General features: G+C 44.7%; 1 protein-coding gene across 2 annotated transcripts in view; it reads left to right on the plus strand.

The window, feature by feature from the left end:
• PRKG1 (protein kinase cGMP-dependent 1) overlaps positions 1-18,326 on the plus strand; it is a 1,225,781-nt gene that overhangs the window by 303,982 nt on the left and 903,473 nt on the right. The window lies entirely within an intron of this gene.

The raw sequence follows: 18,326 nt of genomic DNA on the forward strand, positions 1-18,326 counted from the left end.
CCAGTGATGCTGGCGGCTTTGGACCCTTTGCAAACAGATAAGTAACACTGGGCCTGATTCAGCCCTGAATGCAGACCTGATTTGGTCACAACTGACCAATGTTTCACTTTAAACACATATGTGGAGCTGCAGTGCCTATGTGCCATGATGGTGCTGCGGCTCCGGTCGCAGTGTGGGGTTAGCCGCAGCCCGGTTAACAAGCTGCAGTCATTTTGGGGCTGGAACGGGGTGCGCTTAAAAAAAACAGAGGCATGTGGCACCTGTTTTGGGGGCATGTTGAGCCCAGTGACTGCAGACACAGATTCATTGGCCTCGGCAGCTTAGTTGTGTTAAATGTCCGATGCTCACCATGATGTTGCCGATGTTTCACCAATGCTGCGTCTTCAGACGCAGAGAAGTGGATCAGAGAAGCTGGAGGTGGGCGTCTTATTACACAAGATGCCACCCACTATCAGCATTCCCATATCTTCTCTGTTCCACTGCGGCCGAAGACACAGCACCAACCCTGACTGCATCCAACCCTGAATCAGGACCACTATTCTGAGATGGTGTTAGTTTGCAACAAGAACTTTGATCATTTGAGTAAATTTGCCATCTACATAGATTTCTGTAAGGATGGCGGTAACCGGTAAGCGCAGTTAAGTAGATGAACGTTGAAGCAATCTCTGAATTCTCTGGAGTTACCCCTTTGTTATATAAGAGAAAGCAGTGAAAGAGCCTCTTTCCGACAAACACAACAGTTTTCTTTTGACTTTATGATGAGAAATAATCTCCATACCGTACGGTTTTCATAGTCTTTAAAAAACATCCACAAGAAGTGCTAATGCGCTAATTGTTTTAGGCTTGTTCTTTTGCTCTATTTGTGATACTGTGAATACTGCGCCTTCAACATCTCTGTAGGTGATCCCTGGCCATTGTCACTGGTCCTTGTGGCATATTCCACCACCACCAGCTTGGCAGGAACAGGACAACTAACACCTTACACACAGAGCCGGCACTGAGGCCCTGATTCAGAGATGGACGCAGTGATGATATTTGCGCAGTTGAGCAACGTTTCTCTGCTACGCATACGTGAACAGACTCAAACCCTTACTGCGCACGCGTGAACCCATGTCAGCCATGCCATTTGCAATTACGTACAGAATCGCTAACACTTGGGAAGGGGATTGCGATCCTTGGGCGTATCAGTATGGAGACTGGGAGGTGACCTAAAGTGATGGCAAAAAGGGTCCGGCTTAAGGGCGTGTTACGGGGGTGTCTGGGAACGCTGCTGCATTCCCAGTTGCAAATTTACAGCTTCAGAGGCCATGATTAGTTGGAATAGAGGAGAGTAGCTAGAGTACACCCTAGGCTACCACAAATATCTATGGTACGACCAATGTTGCATCAATGTTGGTGTATTTACAAGTACATCACAAGTGCACAGGCCGCGAAGCCGGAAAGTGGGCGTCTCACCACTCCGCACAAAATAAAGATTTGCGTTCGCATAAGCAGAATAGCGATCCATAGTGAATCAGGCCCTGTGTTATGTAATTTCATGGCACAGGTAAAGGTAAAATGCATTTTCAAAAGAGAAGGTTGTGGTACATGACCTGAAGTTGATAATAAATGGATGGTAGCGGTCATGATATTTTAATCACTGGTATTTCACAACAAACTTGCCCGTTGATTATTTGCCATTATTGAGCGTTGCCTAAACCTAATCTGTTCTGCCCTGTGACCATAGTGCATGTGTGTGTGGATTAGGACCACTGCCATCAGTCATTCAGAATGGGGACATGAAAGGATCTTACATGATGTGCTACAGATAGTATTGCCAGATCATCCCTTTACAGAATAGAAATATCTTCCCACTTTAGGCATGTCATTGCTATTGTAATTGCAAAACAAAGAAAAATCAATATTTGGATGGTGATGTTTTTTTATGGGTCACCAGTCAATATTTGATTAACTTGTTGTTATTCAGGCTCAATCTGAACATGTAACCTTGATTCTCTGATGTCATGAAATGACACAAAGTGATAGCGAGGAGGCAGCTATAATGAAGCCTTTAGGGCCCTATTTATCAATCTTTTTTACTAAAAAGAAATTCCATCCATCCATCCCTCCATCCAGTAGTCTCTCTACGTTTGTAAATTTGACTTCCTTAATGAACATAAATGAATTGAACTATGCAATGTAAAACAGCACAGTTGTTGGTCATTGTTAAACAGCCATAATCAATGTTTCTAGATCGCTGAGGACCGCTTCATCAGGATTCTGGTCAGTCAGACCTATATACACACACACATGTATCTATCTGTCCGTCCATCCATCCATATAGTTAGAATGCAGTGTTGGTTTTCAGTGACTTGTAACCGGATCTACTTGTATATATGTTATTACACTTCACTGTTCTTTAAACACTAGTGCAGAGGTTCCCAAACTTTTCTGGTTCACGGTGCCCTAGAGTAACAGCATTGTTTTCACGGCACCCCTAAGCCAAACATTAGTTACTGAGAAATTCAGAAAAAATGTAGTGAAGTAGTAAAGTGAAGTAAATTGTGCTGACCTGTCATCCTTAGCTTCAGTTATGTGGTTGAGGACAGGTGTGGGCTTCTGTTTGTCCACATATTTACATTACATTGACCATTAATAATATGGTTTGGTGCTGGACCACCACCCTGGGGCACCCATGCAAGTGTCCTGAGGCACCCCTACGTTTGTAAATTTGACTTCCTTAATGAACATAAATTAATTGAATTATGCAATGTAAAACAGCACAGTTGTTGGTCATTGTTAAACAGCCATAATCAATGTTTCTAGATCACTGAGGACCGCTTCATCAGGATACTGGTCAGTCAGACCTATATACACACACACATGTATCTATCTGTCCGTCCATCCATCCATATAGTTAGAATGCAGTGTTGGTTTTCAGTGACTTGTAACCGGATCTACTTGTATATATGTTATTACACTTCACTGTTCTTTACACGGCACCCCTAAGCCAAACATTAGTTACTGAGAAAATGTAGTGAAGTAGTAAAGTGAAGTTAATTGTGCTGACCTGTCATCCTTAGCTTCAGTTATGTGGTTGTGGACAGGTGTGGGCTTGTTTGTCCACATATTTACATTGCATTGACCATTAATAATATGGTTTGGTGCTGGACCACCACCCTGAGGCACCCCTGCAAGTGTCCTGAGGCACCCCTGCAAGTGTCCTGAGGCACCCCTGGAAGTGTCCTGAGGCACCCCTGCAAGTGTCCTGAGGCACCCCAGGGTGCCACGGCGCACAGTTTGGGAACCACTGCACTAGTGTGTTACCCCAAAAGTAGAGTATGTTGTGCTACAACTGGGTTGACGTGTGCCTTTATCGTATTTGTGTTAGGCCATTCCTCAGTTAGCCATCTCTAACCTTGTAATTAGACCGGGGTGGATTTACTGTAGTAATATTTATTCCCTGGAAGTAGTGATATTTTGCCTGTAATAAAATGTGAAGACCATAAAGTAATAAATTGAACATGGTGATTACTACTGACCTTTTACACGGTATAAAAAGCTTTATTGCACTAAATTATGATAGATTTCTCACACTTAACGTACAAAATGTCACGAGCAAAAATAGTAATTATCCCATTTAGTAAATCTTAAGCCTTACAGTATTAAGAGAGGAGAGGTCCATACACTAAATTCAGATTAAATCGCATAGGCGCAGTATGAATATACCTTTATTATTATTATATGTATTGGCTGCAGGGCCATAACCAGGGTTGTGCGAGAGGGGCGGCCACACAGGTCACAAATCTGAAGGGGAATGAAAGTAGCAAAATTTCAGGTTACTTTGGTTACAGTTGTGGAATTGGGACTTCTTGTCCCAGCCCAGGCGCTACAATTTGTACTTATGGCTCTGATTGACTAACACCAAGCTAAAGAGTACAGTACATCGGGCCTGATTCAGCACAGATCGTAATTGCTACCGCATACGCAGATCGGCCGATTGTTGCTTATTGCGCATGCGTATGGAACGCACCGCACGTGCGCGGCGATCGCACTGTGATCACGTATGCACATGGGAATCCATCGCAGAGTGAGTGACAGGCCGTGAGCATTTGGGGGTGGTGATGGGGGAGTGGTTGCAGAAACGCAGACGTGCCTGTCGTTTGAACGCCGTGGCATGGGCTTGCATAAATGAGCCACTGCAATGGCATACGCAGCTTGTGTACTCACTGAGTGTAACGAGACTTGCAAGTCAGACCTGCTATAACTGTGCATGACGGGCCAATGTGCTTCGATGTTACCGATGTGTATGCAGGACTGCGAGGTATTACGGATGTGAGAAAGCAGCAATGGGTGTCTCTATGCTGGCTGAGCGGTGGCAGACATTAGCGTGTTTTCACAGCTTCATTCCGTGCAATTACGCAGCTGCAATCACAATTGCGATCCGTGCTGAATCAGATCCAGATCCGTGCTGAATCAGGTCCATGCTGCATTGCCTCTGCACAACTTTTATTCTGATCAATAAAGTAGAGATCCTGACCTTCTTACATCGATCTAGTTATACAAGGTGTTACTATTAGCTTATATAAGTATATGTTATAGATCTGCCTATTACACTTAGGGAATCGGTATGATATACTGCTGGACAGGATTCCGACAGCGGCATCCCGATCTTCAATATCCCGACAGGGGCAGGAAGTACCTTAACCCTCCCCCTAACCCTAACCTCCCCCCGGTGGTGCCTAACCGCCCCTCCAGTAATGCCTAACCCTAACCCCCCCTTCCCGCACCCTAAACCTCCCATGGTGGTGCCTAACCCTAACCTCCCCCCCCCGGTGGTGTCTAACCCTAACCCCTCTCCCAGCAGCTTAACCCTCCCCTAACCCACCCTGGGGGTCTCTAATCCTAACCCCCCCCCCATCCCCGGGCTAATGCTAGTATACTTACCTTCTGGATGCCGGCGTTCGTTATCCCTTTGGGATCGCGATGTCTGATTTCTGACGGATGGCGGGATTTCGGCGTCAGTATACAGACGTCCGGCATCTTAACCGCATCCGACACTTAGCACTGTTGAATAGAAGTTGATATCACTGCTATAACAGACTTTGCAAATGGTCAGGGGGTCACTTGTGGAGATGCAGAAATGTCAGCCAGGCAGTGGAGTACTAATAAAAATAAACAAGACCAGGGTATCTGGGCTAGAACAACACCTGACTACGCTAATATTAGTACAACAGGTATATGCATACTTACTTCTACTCCCAGGGATCCAGGAGTGGAGGGATGGAGGCATTTTTTCGGCCTTTTTCGACATTTTTTCGGCCCGCTCCTTCGTATAACCTGATTCACAGCTCTATGTCATCCTGGCCGTCTTTGCGGGGGTTGTGGGTGAGATTTGTGAGAATTTCCTTCAAATTGGCAGTGTCCTGGAATTTTCAATAAAGTAGGCAAATATGGTGCATATGGCTTTTCTAATGAAAAATCACAAAGGCAAAGGGCATGTGATCGACCAGTGCCAGTTCATGGTTCTCAGCTGGCACTTTCTTGATGTCACTAACTTAGGAAAGCATTACAATTCTGCAGGGACTATAGAGTTTATTTAACAAGCTGTGACATTACTATTCTTATTAACTTTTATTTAAAAGGCGTTGCAAATTTCCGCAGTGCCATACTGAGTAAAAATACAAAACAAGGTGAATTGATTAACAGGAACAGGATAAATATATATACATAGCATAGCATAAACTGACACATAATAAATAGATATAATACAAACAAAATTACAATGCTACAAATGTGGAAATAATACAGACACTTAGCAAATGTGGTATAATGTTGACATATAATAAATATTGACCAAAATCATTTGGCTGAGATAGTGGACATGGGGGGAGGGAAGAAATATTTGGAGGGGGAAATGCTGTTATTAAGAGCTTATATTCTAAAACGTAAGGCAGGTAGTGGGGGTACTGGGTAGATACAAGGGTTAGCGATGTGGGAGGGAAAGCCAAATTAGGCAGAGATCCTATACGTAAATGTGTATAAGTGGGTTTTAAGAGTGTGCATGAACCAATGGATATTAGGGGAGCATCTAATAGAATGAGGGAGAGCATTCCACAGACTAGGGGCGGCATGGAAGAAGTCTTGGAGGCGGGAGTGTTAAGTGAGTTTATCAAAACTCAGTTGAAAACATGTTCACCGCAGAAAGGATATTACGCTGCTTCTGTGTGTTTTGGAAAGGCTAAATGCCAGAGAGATCACAGATCCTTCTAGCAGTAACTCATTTAACCCTGCTTACCAAAGCTGCAGAGGCTTCGCTGGATCCCCGCCCAGGGCCGGGATAAGGGCCACATAAGCCTGGGGCTGAAAATATTCAAGGGCCTATAATGAGAAGAGGAGGAGCCGTGGCCAGAGCCATGTGGGTGTGTACACCCCATACACTATCAACCCCACTGTCTCCATACGTACAAAAAAATTGGAAAGAAAAAATTGCATACTTTTTTGAGAAAACAAAAAAAACCTATTTTAATACTTATGATTTATGTCTGACAATGTGACAAGATAGGTAGCTGGTCATCATCATGCTGATGATGGGCTTATTTTTATGTGGAGGCCTGGAGCTGGAGCTCCATCCGCTCCATTGTTAATCTGGCCCTGACCATTTTGTAGAGAACTGTCAGTTATCAACTGTCAACTGTATCTGCTGATATGACATCTCACACTGTAAAGTATGCTTACTTTAACCTAAATATTCTATATGAAAATAATGATAGGTAGGTAGGTAGATTGATAGATAGGTAGATAGATAGCAATGGCAAAATGTATGGCGAATGTGATTTTTTACCTCAGTATACTGACCGTGTGACTTGCTTACATCATATACAGCCTTTGTGATGTCACTCAGCTTTGGTAGAACAGTCACCATTTTGTAGAGAGCTGTCATTATCAACTGTATCTGCTGATATGACATGTCACACTGTAAGGTATGTTTATTTTAACCTAAATATTCTATATGAAAATAATGATAGCTGAACAGATAGTTTGCTAGAAAGATTATAAATAGATAAATAGCAATGGCAAAATGCATGCATAAGGTGACTTGTTACATCATAACTTGATTTGTTCCATAATAAACAGCCTTTGTGACGTAACTCAGCTTTGGTTTAAGAGCCGCATGGGCCTGGGTCTGGGCCTGGGGCTATACTGAGAAGTGGAGTAGTAACCAGTGCTATGTGGCTGTGACCAGAGTGTGGACACCGCATACACTATCAACCTCACTGTCTCCCTAAATACATAGAAATAAAATAAAATACATAATTTTGTGAGAAAAATATAAACACAATTGTAATACTTCTAATTTATGGCTGACCGTGTGACCAGATAGGCAGCTGGTCATCATCATGCTGATGATGGGCCTAATTTTATGTGGAGGCCTGGAGCTGGAACTCCATCTGCCCCATTGATAATCTGGACCTGTCCCCGCCAGGGCAAATAAGTCTACGCGTGCATGGACGTTAACTGCTCATACACATATTGGTGCTTCCTTTCATCAGCAGTGTCAAGTTGCTGATAATTATTGGCCAAGGAAAGGGGTTTTCGAATGGTAAATTGCTGTACATAATGATAGTTACGACCGGTCCACTGTTACCAATGTTAAATAGACCCTTAAATAATTAGTGGTTATTTTAAATATTGATGTTTTGTACGTTTTTTGTGTAAACTCTGCAGTCTGCCAATAAATTGTATCTACTTTCTACCAAGCATTGGCTGGCAATGGGATGAGTGTTTACCAGGAAATCTCCATAAATTAGACTTCACACTGATGATTGCACATGGATGTATTCCTTTAATGAACTAAAATGTAATATTTGATCTTTGCATTTCTTATATTTATATACCAGCAAGTCTGGCCCAAGTATAATGATGACCCTATCGTGTACAGGCATGATTTTCTCACACATGTAGTGTGTGTTTAGCTGCTCTTTCAGAAGGTTAGAAGTGGCTCATGCACTAAATCCACAGTATACAGGATTAGGAATACTCATTGCTGACAAGCTTTGCTTCATCTCATCAGTGATCATGATTAAAGTTGAACTGTCATTCCCACATAAAATGTCATAGCTGTCAAATATGAATTTATTTACTAACCTCGATGTCAAAAACAGTAATGAACTTTTGTAATTACTTTCCAATGCCAAAGGTGACTGGGGCCATCGTTCTATGGTAGGCATGTGGAATCTCTCTCTTGCCTGTCTTCTCCATGGAATACTATTATTATTGTATTATTGAAGTTTGGCCTGCAAAACATGGGGAGGAGATGGATGAACCAAGTACATGATCCCAACTGTCCCAGAAATTCCTCTCTCAGGGGGCTATCCTGTGTTTTGGGTCCTTTTAACCCTATTCAGTAACAATTGCTAGTCACTGTATGCCTCTCTGACAAGAGAACACAATCCCTATGCCCTTTTCCCCTACGCAGTGACATGTGTCCTGAATCCTTCACCCTAAATGGGTGACATTGTGACCTATCTATATTAAACCGTGTGCCTCATCTTGTTTTGCAACGTGTGACACTCCACCTGCTGTGCAACTATACATCCCAGCAAGCCGGTATGCAGTCGGGAAGCCGGCGGACGTAATCCCGACAGCCGGCTTCCTGACTGTCATATCCCGGTGAGGGTTAAATGACCCTGTAATTTTACTGATGCCGGGAGACCGGCGCCCCGGCATCCCGATCGAAGGGATGCCGGGCGCCGCTGTGGACAGCCGTGGGGGGGGGAGGGTTAGGTTTAGGGCTCCCGGGGGGGACTTAGGTTTAGGTGGCGGGGAAGGGGGGGTTAGGTTTAGGCACTTAGAGGGGGGATTAGGGTTAGGCACCCTAAAGGAGGGTTAAGGTTAGGGGGTTAGAACTAGGTTAGTTTATACTTACCTTCGACGATCGGGATTTCCTCCTCTGCCGGCCTCCAGGTGTCGGGATTCCAACCGCCGGGCACAGGTCCGGTGCTAAATCATACCGCTTCCAGCAAGCCATGCCACACTTTTAGCATGCCCTTATAGCAAAACAGAATCAGGTAATGCTGGGATGTATTGTTCAACAGCAGCTGGAGTACCACTGTTTGACTACCCCTGTCATATACATTTATGTAAAATAATGACTTTGTTTTAAATATCAAATCAATATCAAATCCTTGCAAATAAAAAATCCACACTTAAAATGGTCAGTATTTACTATAACCCATGCTCAGTCATTGCAGCTCACTAGTGTAATAAGAATGCCAGTTCACGTACACATCTGTGTTACAGAAAACTGCATTCTTGCTGATAACGCTTCTCATTGGTTTAGATGGTTTCTTCTCTCCGGCTTTCCTTAATACATGTCTCTGTAGTCTCTCCGCATGGCTACAGTACTGTGGAAGTGGGCTGTGACAACATTAATGAGCCTCTAACTGTGAGGCTTGGGGGGGAAAACAATAACCATTAACACTTCTATTGCTGTAGTGTGAGCTCAGCTTTGACATGCTGCGTTTAACCCCTAATACAGTATGCTTAATATCTTCTCATTCCTTAATATAACCAAAATCCTTGAAGCCATAATTATGTTTTGTGTGTATAGGAACAACAATTTCCAGTGTAATTGTAAAATAGGGGGAGCATTTCTGAACACTAGAGCACATGAAAAAGATTGTGTTGCCTATAGCAACCAATCAGCTTTCATTTTCTAAACTTAACTAGAAATATAATAGAACCTAATCAGTTGCTATTGGCAACCCTACTCTTTTCCTTTGTAACACTGTTCTACTAACAGTATACATATGTGCAGCCCATGTCTGTTTGTTCTTTTAGGTGCAGAATTGTACACAATTGAGCAATATGTATAACAATGTAACAATATTTTGATCATGTAGCAGCATTTTATTAACTATACCTCGTAACACATAGGGATCTATTCATCATCACTTAATTTCTACAAAAGTTGGTGAAAATTAAGATTTTCACCTATTTTTGTAGACATTAAGTACCAGGGTTATTCACCATTCATGTAATGCAGGAGATATCACTGATATCTCCTGGATACAATTGTACCCTGATAATTCCCACAGTTCCCATACTATAGTATGGGGATGTGGAAATTATCAAATTAATCAAGTTATGAAAAAAATCCTGAGTTGGCATACAGCATCCAATACAGCAGAGGGATCTGAAAAGATCCCTCCATGCTGTGTCCTCTTACCTTGCTGAAGCTGCCTCCCAGCTCCTCCAGTGAGCCGGGGCGAGAGCGAACACAGCAGCGGCATCGGGGGGACTGGCGCTGCGGGGCTGCACTGTCTCAGTGGTAGTCACAGACTCAAGCGGCAGCTGCAGCTCTGTGTCAGCGGGTGGCTGAGGACACCATCAGCGTGGTTGGCAGGGAAATGCGTTGGAGCAAACTGGGGAAGGGGAGGGGTGGGGAGGGCGTGCTAGACTCCTCCAGCTTCTCCCCTGCTGCTTCACTGTCTCTTTGCAGCCTATCTTCAAGCTGCACCTCATTCCCCAGCCCCAGTGTGTCTCTCAGCCCCAGGGTGTCCTTCAGCCCCATTCCCCAGCCCCAATGTGTCCTTCAGCCCCATTCCCCAGACCCAATGTGTCTCTCAGCCTCAGGGGCTGGCTGACAACTTTTAGCCTGGGGGGCAAATGCATGCAGGCGGCCCTGGCAGAGGAGTAGCGTGTAGCCAGGGTGCCCGAAGAACGTGCGTGCTACGGTGCCCCCCCCTCAAGTGTTCCAGGGAGGAGGCGGGTCCATATAGGATTAATGTAAAGTAAAAATAAAGATTAGGGACAGCCCCGTTGTGGTGTCCATATGCAGTGCCCCCCTGTGCCCCAGGAGAGGACCCCCCTTATGCAGGCCTCCAGTACTGCCCCCAGTAGTGATCCTTCCTATACAGTGCCCCCAGTAGTGGTCTCCCCTGCGCAGTGCCCCTTGTGCCCCCAGTAGTAAGCCCCTTATATAGTACCTCCAGTAGTGGTACCCCCTATGCAGTGCTCCTTATATAGTGCCCCCAGTAGCAGACCACACCCCATGCAGTGCCCCCAATAGTGGTAACCCTTATGCAGTGCCCCTTAAATAGTGGCCCCAGTTGTAGTCTCCCCCCTATGCAGTACCCCCAGTATTGCCCTTTTTATAGAGCCCCCAGCAGTGGTTCCTCGATGCAGTGCCCCCAGTGGTCCCCTCCCCCCTATGTAGTGCCCCTAGTAGTAGTCCCCTCCCCCTATGCCATACCCCTAGTAGTTGTCCCCTCCCCTTGTAATGCCCATAGTAGTAGTAGTCCCCCCCTTGTAGTGCCCCAGTAGTAGTCCCCCCTTGTAGTAGTAGTCCCCTCCCCTTGTAGTGCCCCCAGTAGTAGTCCCCCCTTGTAGTAGTAGTAATCCCCTCCCCCTATGCAGTGCCCCTAGTAGTTGTCCCCTCCCCTTGTAGTGCCCATAGTAGTAGCAGTCCCCCCCTTGTAGTGCCCCAGTAGTAGTCCCCCCTTGTAGTAGTAGTCCCTCCCTCTTGCAGTGCCCCCAGTAGTGGTTCCCCCTTTGTAGTGGCCCCAGTAGTAGTCCCTCCCTCTTGTAGTGCCCCCAGTAGTGGTTCCCCCTTTGTAGTGCCCCCAGTAGTCCCCCCCTTGTAGTGCCCTCAGTAGTAGTAGTCCCCCCCTTGTATTGCCCCCATTTGTAGTAGTCCCCCCCTTGCAGTGCCTCCAGTAGTGGTCCCCCCTTGTGGTGACCCCAGTAGTGGTCTCCCCCTTGTAGTGCCAGCCCCCCCCCGCCAGTAGACACACGTAGTAAAAAAAAAAAAAAAAAACCCACTTACCTGAATCCCCGCTCCCGCCGTCGCCATCCGCTCCTCCGTCTGTCCTTCGTGGGCCGGGCCGCTCTGCATTGCCCACTGCGGGAGCCGGAAGATGGAGTGCAGTGGGCGCAGCAGCAGCTAATGAGAGTCTGACAGACTCTCATTGGCTGCTGATCAAAACAAACACACAGCTGCCGGAGCCGGCGGCTGTGTGTTTGTCACTTGTGTAGCGCTGACCGAACTCCGTCTGGTCAGCGCTACACACGCGGTGCAGTCTGTGTCACAGTGACACAGACTGCCCGCGGCCCGCATGATGCTGCGGCCCGGGGGGCACATGGCACCCTGCCCCCCGGCCCAGCTGCCACTGCTCAGCCTCATTCCCCAGCCCAATGTGTCTCTCAGCCCCAGTGTGTCTCACAGCCTTATTTTCTAGCCCCAGTGTGTCCCTCAGCCCCAATGTGTCCCTCAGCCCCAATGTGTCCCTCAGCCCCAGTGTGTCCCTCAGCCCCAATGTGTCTCTCAGCCCCAGTGTGTCCCTCAGCCCCAATGTGTCTCTCAGCCCCAGTGTGTCCCTCAGCCCCAATGTGCCTCTCAACCCCAGTGTGTCCCTCAGCCCCAGTGTGTCCCTCAGCCCCAGTGTGTCCCTCAGCCCCAGTGTGTCCCTCAGCCCCAGTGTGTCCCTCAGCCCCAATGTGTCTCTCAGCCCCAGTGTGTCCCTCAGCCCCAATGTGCCTCTCAACCCCAGTGTGTCCCTCAGCCCCAGTGTGTCTCACAGCCCCAGTGTGTCCCTCAGCCCCAGTGTGTCTCACAGCCTTATTCTCTAGCCCCATTCCCCAGCCATTGCTGCTGCGAACACTTACCTGCTGCTCCTCTGTTTGGCTGCCCGCTGCTTGTCTGTGGCTGACGTCACCGTGCAGGCTGCTTGTTGTTGCAGAATGCACGAAGATTGTCCTGGAGGCAGGGCCGGGATTCGGAGGGGATGGAGGCGGAGTCGTCAGTGGTGACTGACAGTCTCCGCAAAGGTTTGTGGGAGGAGCTGCTGCGGCTGGGCATGTGTAGCAGCTCCCACGTCGGCCATATTTTTTACAATTAGTAAGCTTCTAGGCATGCGCATATGGTGTAGAGCTGCACGATCGGAGCTGAGCTCTGATCGCCACAGTGGGCGTGCGTGAGTGGAGGGCAGCCGCCAGCCACTGTAGGGACTGGCCCAGCGGCCCAATCCGCCCCTGACTGGAGGTATTTCAGTACACATAGGCAGCAGCCAGTGCAGGTATTAAGCTGCATACACACACAACGATTTAGTTAATGAACGATTTTAGTAAACGATTTTTTCCATTGAAAAAATTTACTAAAATCGTTTACTAAAGTTGTTCATTTACTAAATGTAATGAACGATTTTTATGAACTACAAACGATTTTTGCATATTAACTTAATAAAAATCGTTGAGTTAACAAGTGTGACTGAACTACAAACTACAAACGTGAACGCGCATGAACATTCAAAAAATCGTTGTGTGTGTATGCACCTTTAACTTTAAGATGCTCTTCCAAAAAAATAATACATTTCAGTTCAGAGCAGTACGGCTGTCATTTATGGATTAACTTGCACAATGAGCAGTTAAACAGTGATTTATTAATGCAAATAAAATGTAAACATACAAATTATTACTTTTAGTTCATTGCATTAGCGGTACCCACTGAATGTTACCCTAGTTGTGGTCATATGTAAGTGGTGTATTGGGTTGAGCATGTCCAAAAAATGGAATCTCACGTCCCTGCAAATTTGTTTTAGTAGTAAAGTTGTCATATATAAAATTTAATTAAGTCACTTTCTGTAATTTAAGTTTAATTTGTATTTATTTATTAAAGGCCTTGTGCTCTGTTGTACAACTTTCACAAATGCCCTTAGTTGGTACTTTAACTCTCTCCACTTTATCTCTCCCCATGGCTTAGTACATCTCCCCCTGTTTGCTTTGGATTAGAAGTGTGTAATGAATGTGGCAGCTGACTGGGCAGAAACAGTTTTCAGTCCAATCAGGTACTGCATTCGTTACACACCTCCATCAGGAGCTTTCTCACTGGTCTCAGAAGTCCACGTTTGTCCTCTTGTGGTCAGAGACAGTAATGTCTAGGGGGGTATTTATCAAAGCTGACAGAGAGATAAAATTGTGAGAGATAAAGTACTAACCAATCAGCTCCAATTTACAATTTGCTGGAGCTGATTGGTTGGGAATTTATTTTTTACAATTTTATCTATAGCACTTTACATCAGTTTAAAAAAATCTTTAAAAACTGTTTAGTAGACTTATTCATTTACACATTAAAGCAAGCTGATGACGATAACATAAACTTCATCTATAATCTAGGGTAAATATAAAACCTGAATAAACTTATATATCACGTACATAAAACCTGGGGGCTTATGTAGCAGGGTATGAGCTTGTGCCGCTGCGGGAATACATGCAAGTGTTCCCTTATTTTTAAAACGCCAATCATTTTAAAGGCAAAGCCAAGCTTTAAAATGATTGCCGCCTTTAAAATACGGGAACACTCACATGTACAGTATGCCCGCAGTGGCACAAGCTCGCACCCTGTTACATAAGCCCCCATCCTTGTCTTTTCTGAGGTCTCAAGCTCTGTAATGTGGTTTGTTGACATTGATTATTACAGGTTTCTCACTGCTCATTTCTCGCAAAAATGTATTAAGTATTTGTAACTGAAGCAGTCTCTGTGACCCATTTCTGCTTTGTGGTTCCAAACGAAGACACTTCATAGGAATTCCTGAGTTCTCCGGAACAGTTATAGGACCACAGTTACCAAATGTGGATTTGATCAGTGAAGTGATGCTCAATTGGATCTGGCTCTGGAGTAAAGAATGCCAGCCAGAATGAGATGGAAGATTTATGAATGGAAACATTTTGTTACAAGCCCAAACATATCTAAATGTTTATACCCTACAGTACATTATTATACAACATGATATGCAGCCACAGTTCTAAGGATAAGACATGTGTTGGAGCTAATTGAGAAGTAGCCCAAGCTATTTTTTTTACTTGTTTAAAGACCGATTGAAGAAACAAACCCCTATTAACATACAATAGTGGATCCATGTAACATATTTTTTAAAATGTACTTAGAGCTAGTTAACTTTTTTTTTTTTTTGTAATATCTAATGGTACTTGGTGAATGTAGCTGTGTAACCCTTTCTTGTCCAGTTTATATTGTGGAGGATTTATCTTCTACATTAGAGATTGGGGCAGGTTGATTTACACTGTCTGTTCTCCCATGTAAAGTGCTATTCAATTAGAGCCCAATGTCCAACCCATGAACAGTTCCAAAGTTACAGTTAACCCTTATTTCTGCTCACTCCTTCGGAGTAATGACAGTCTGCACAAGTGCATTTTAGTCATTTCCAAATCTGAAAGTGATAGTGTAAGCCATCACTTTACTCTTTGCCGGGATGGGCACTTATAGCAGCCCATATCCTGTTAAGGCAGTGGTGTCAAACTTGGGCCCTCCAGCTGCTGTGGGACTACATATCCCAGCATGCACTTCCACAGTTTTAGCATGCCCTAATAGCAAAACTGTGGCAGTGGATGCTGGGATGTATAGTTCCACTGCAGCTGGAGGGGCCGGAGTTTGACACCACTGGACATAATTGGATCTCATGCCAAACTAAGTAAGATACTTAGCAAACTGGTACATAATGATAAATCGGAACCCTTTATTAATTAATTAATAAACTATAGGGATGGGGAACCTCAGGCCCGCGGAATCATTTGGTCTGGCCCTCTGAGCTTTTTTCTGCTAGTCTCATCTGGCTAACAGGGTGTCTAGAATGACATCCTGCAGCTAGAATCTGTGCAGAAGTGCCGCCTGGAGCATCCTTAGGACGCTTCAGACGGTCACACTGCTGCCCTTACAGCTCCCTGGAGCATTCTGAGGATGCCTTGGGCATTGCTGTACTCACTGGTAATTGTGGCCCCGCCCACGTCTGACATTGCATCGTGCCCGCAAATAATGTTATACATATCAAAATGGCCCTCGACAGAAAAATGGTTCCCCACCCCTGCTATAGAGCAATGGAAAGAGAGGCGGGAGGGGTCCAACAAGCATAACTCGCTCGTCTCTGAAGCAATGCCCAACCATCTCATGGCAAAATTAGGCAGTAATCAAACAACACATCTATATATATAAAAGGCTAACACTGCTCCTCACCTCTATGAGATGAATTCAAGTGTTTTGCGTGCCAGGCGGCCACTAGATGGCGCCAGGTGGAGCAATTCAATTGTTCCTCCGTTCAGAACTCACACAGCCGTTGGCGCTGACATTTCTACTCGCAGCCCCCGAGCTGGCGAGCAGAAATGACAGAAAAGTGTTGACAGGCTGCTAACTAATATCACTATAGAGCAAGAGAGCTCTTTTGGTGCAGTTTCAGTGACCCCTTCCTCATATGCAAGACGCTAAATGTCACTGACGCTGCAAATAAAATACTGCGCACTACTGGCCGCCCCAGTCCCCCTTCCTCAAAACCAGAATAGATGAGCCGCCAAGGGTTGGTTATTTATATTGTAAAATGTGGACTTGTTTTAAAATGTTAACAACAACCTCAGAAATGTCGGAAGTGAGTGAATCAGAAGGGAAATAAGATTATGCTGCATGGCCTGTCTGGGATAATTGCCAATGAACTTTTAGTACTGTGTGACTCTTAGCGCTCAGACTCACACACCAAAGGGATCTGGATATCATCACTGGCTAACAGACAGCAATAAGCTCTTTACTGCACTGCTACGAGTTTTTATAGTTCACTAGATGAAAAAATATTGATCTAAGCTATAAACAATTATCAATTACATAGATAATGTTGCATCTAATTAATTTTGAGTTCCGGATAATGTCATAATTATCTTGATGATATTAATATTTGTGCAAATTAAATAGAAAAAAAAAAAGAATGTATCGTATGGGCATTTCAGGGCATTTTGCCAACAGCTGAAGTGCAGCAGGGGTAGTGCCAAGAGCTGTACTGCTCTACAAAACAGTTTTGGGACATACTTAGTCACACGTGGATCTGTATGATCCGCAACTATTATATTTTAGCAAACAATTTATGCGCAGTAGCGAATATATACATCATTTCTTCAATCTCAAGGAGATTCTAAGTTAAATGGTTCTTGGCCATTTCTCTCCATTTTCAAAATGGGTGCTTCAGAGTGGCAGCTGGGCAGTAACAATGCAGACACACAATGAGTGGCAGCTGGGCAGTAACAATGCAGACACAATGAGTGTAAGGTATGTCAGAGTTCCATCCTATTTTGAATCGTGAAAATGGCGAATGGATGCTTATTTTTGGCAGATCTCTTGCACCCAGCACGGGGTAGGTGTAAGTGGCTATATGATGATGGTTGCTGCTGCAGATTGAAAAAGGGTGATCAGTGCATTCATGTTCACTCGTAAAGTATTAGAATTACTGGCTGGGGGGGGCTATTGTAAATTATTTATTATATTTTCAGTTTCTGTGTAATGAAGGCATAAAAATTCTACAATCTCCGAACAGGGCCTGATTAAGGATTCCTGACGCCCTTCGTTAATAAACTCGTAGCACCTCTAATATTTTTGCTTAAAGTCACAACCGTGCCAGGCATTTAAGGACATATATATAATGTAGGGAGGGAGCATCCCAGACACAGATATACAACATAGAAAGTATTCCAGAGACCACCATACAATACATAGAGCATCCTAGCGACCGCCATACAATAGTGAACACCATACAATACAGAGAGCATTATAGTATACATTAAAAGAATTATTGTTCACTCAGAAATAGCCGCATTTTTGAAATCTTCTCTCACTGACTAGCTGAAAAGGGAGGTGACAGGCTTACTGCAGCTGCACCAGACATTTCACTGACTGATTGTCCAGACCTAGCTGCCCAGCTGAAGAACAAGTGCCTAGTAGACTCAGTAGTGTCCCCCAATTCACGGCATCCTTGGTTGATCAGACACGTCTCCTCAAGCCCACTATCAAGGAGCGAACGGTTTGTGACTATAAGTGGACCTCAAATTACATTGCAGCGTGTATACGTGTGTGTGTGTGTGCATGTATATATATATATACTGTGTGTGTATATATACTGTGTGTATATATATATATATATTATATATATATATATATAGATATATATATATATATAGAATCCCAATGGACCCGGCACTTGCACTAAAGGTAAGTATGGCTCCGGTGCCTTTCCTTATTGCATGGAGCAAGAATAGCCAGGGGATGACGGGAGGCACTCAAAGAGACTTCACAAGTTAAAAGAAATCACAGCAAGACTGTTGCTAGTTGCCGACTGTTGGCAACTAGCAACAGTCTTGCTGTGATTTCTTTTAAGTTGTGAAGTCTCTTTGAGTGCCTCCCGTCATCCCCTGGCTATATATATATATATATATATATATATCTCCATGATGGCGACACTCAGGAAAAAAGACAGACTCGCAGGGTGAGTAACCAACGTTTCAATGCTGTATTGGGTAGT

The sequence above is a fragment of the Taudactylus pleione genome, unplaced genomic scaffold (genome assembly GCF_031769625.1).
Source record: "Taudactylus pleione unplaced genomic scaffold, aTauple2 ptg000918l, whole genome shotgun sequence".
Taxonomy (NCBI): domain Eukaryota; kingdom Metazoa; phylum Chordata; class Amphibia; order Anura; family Myobatrachidae; genus Taudactylus; species Taudactylus pleione.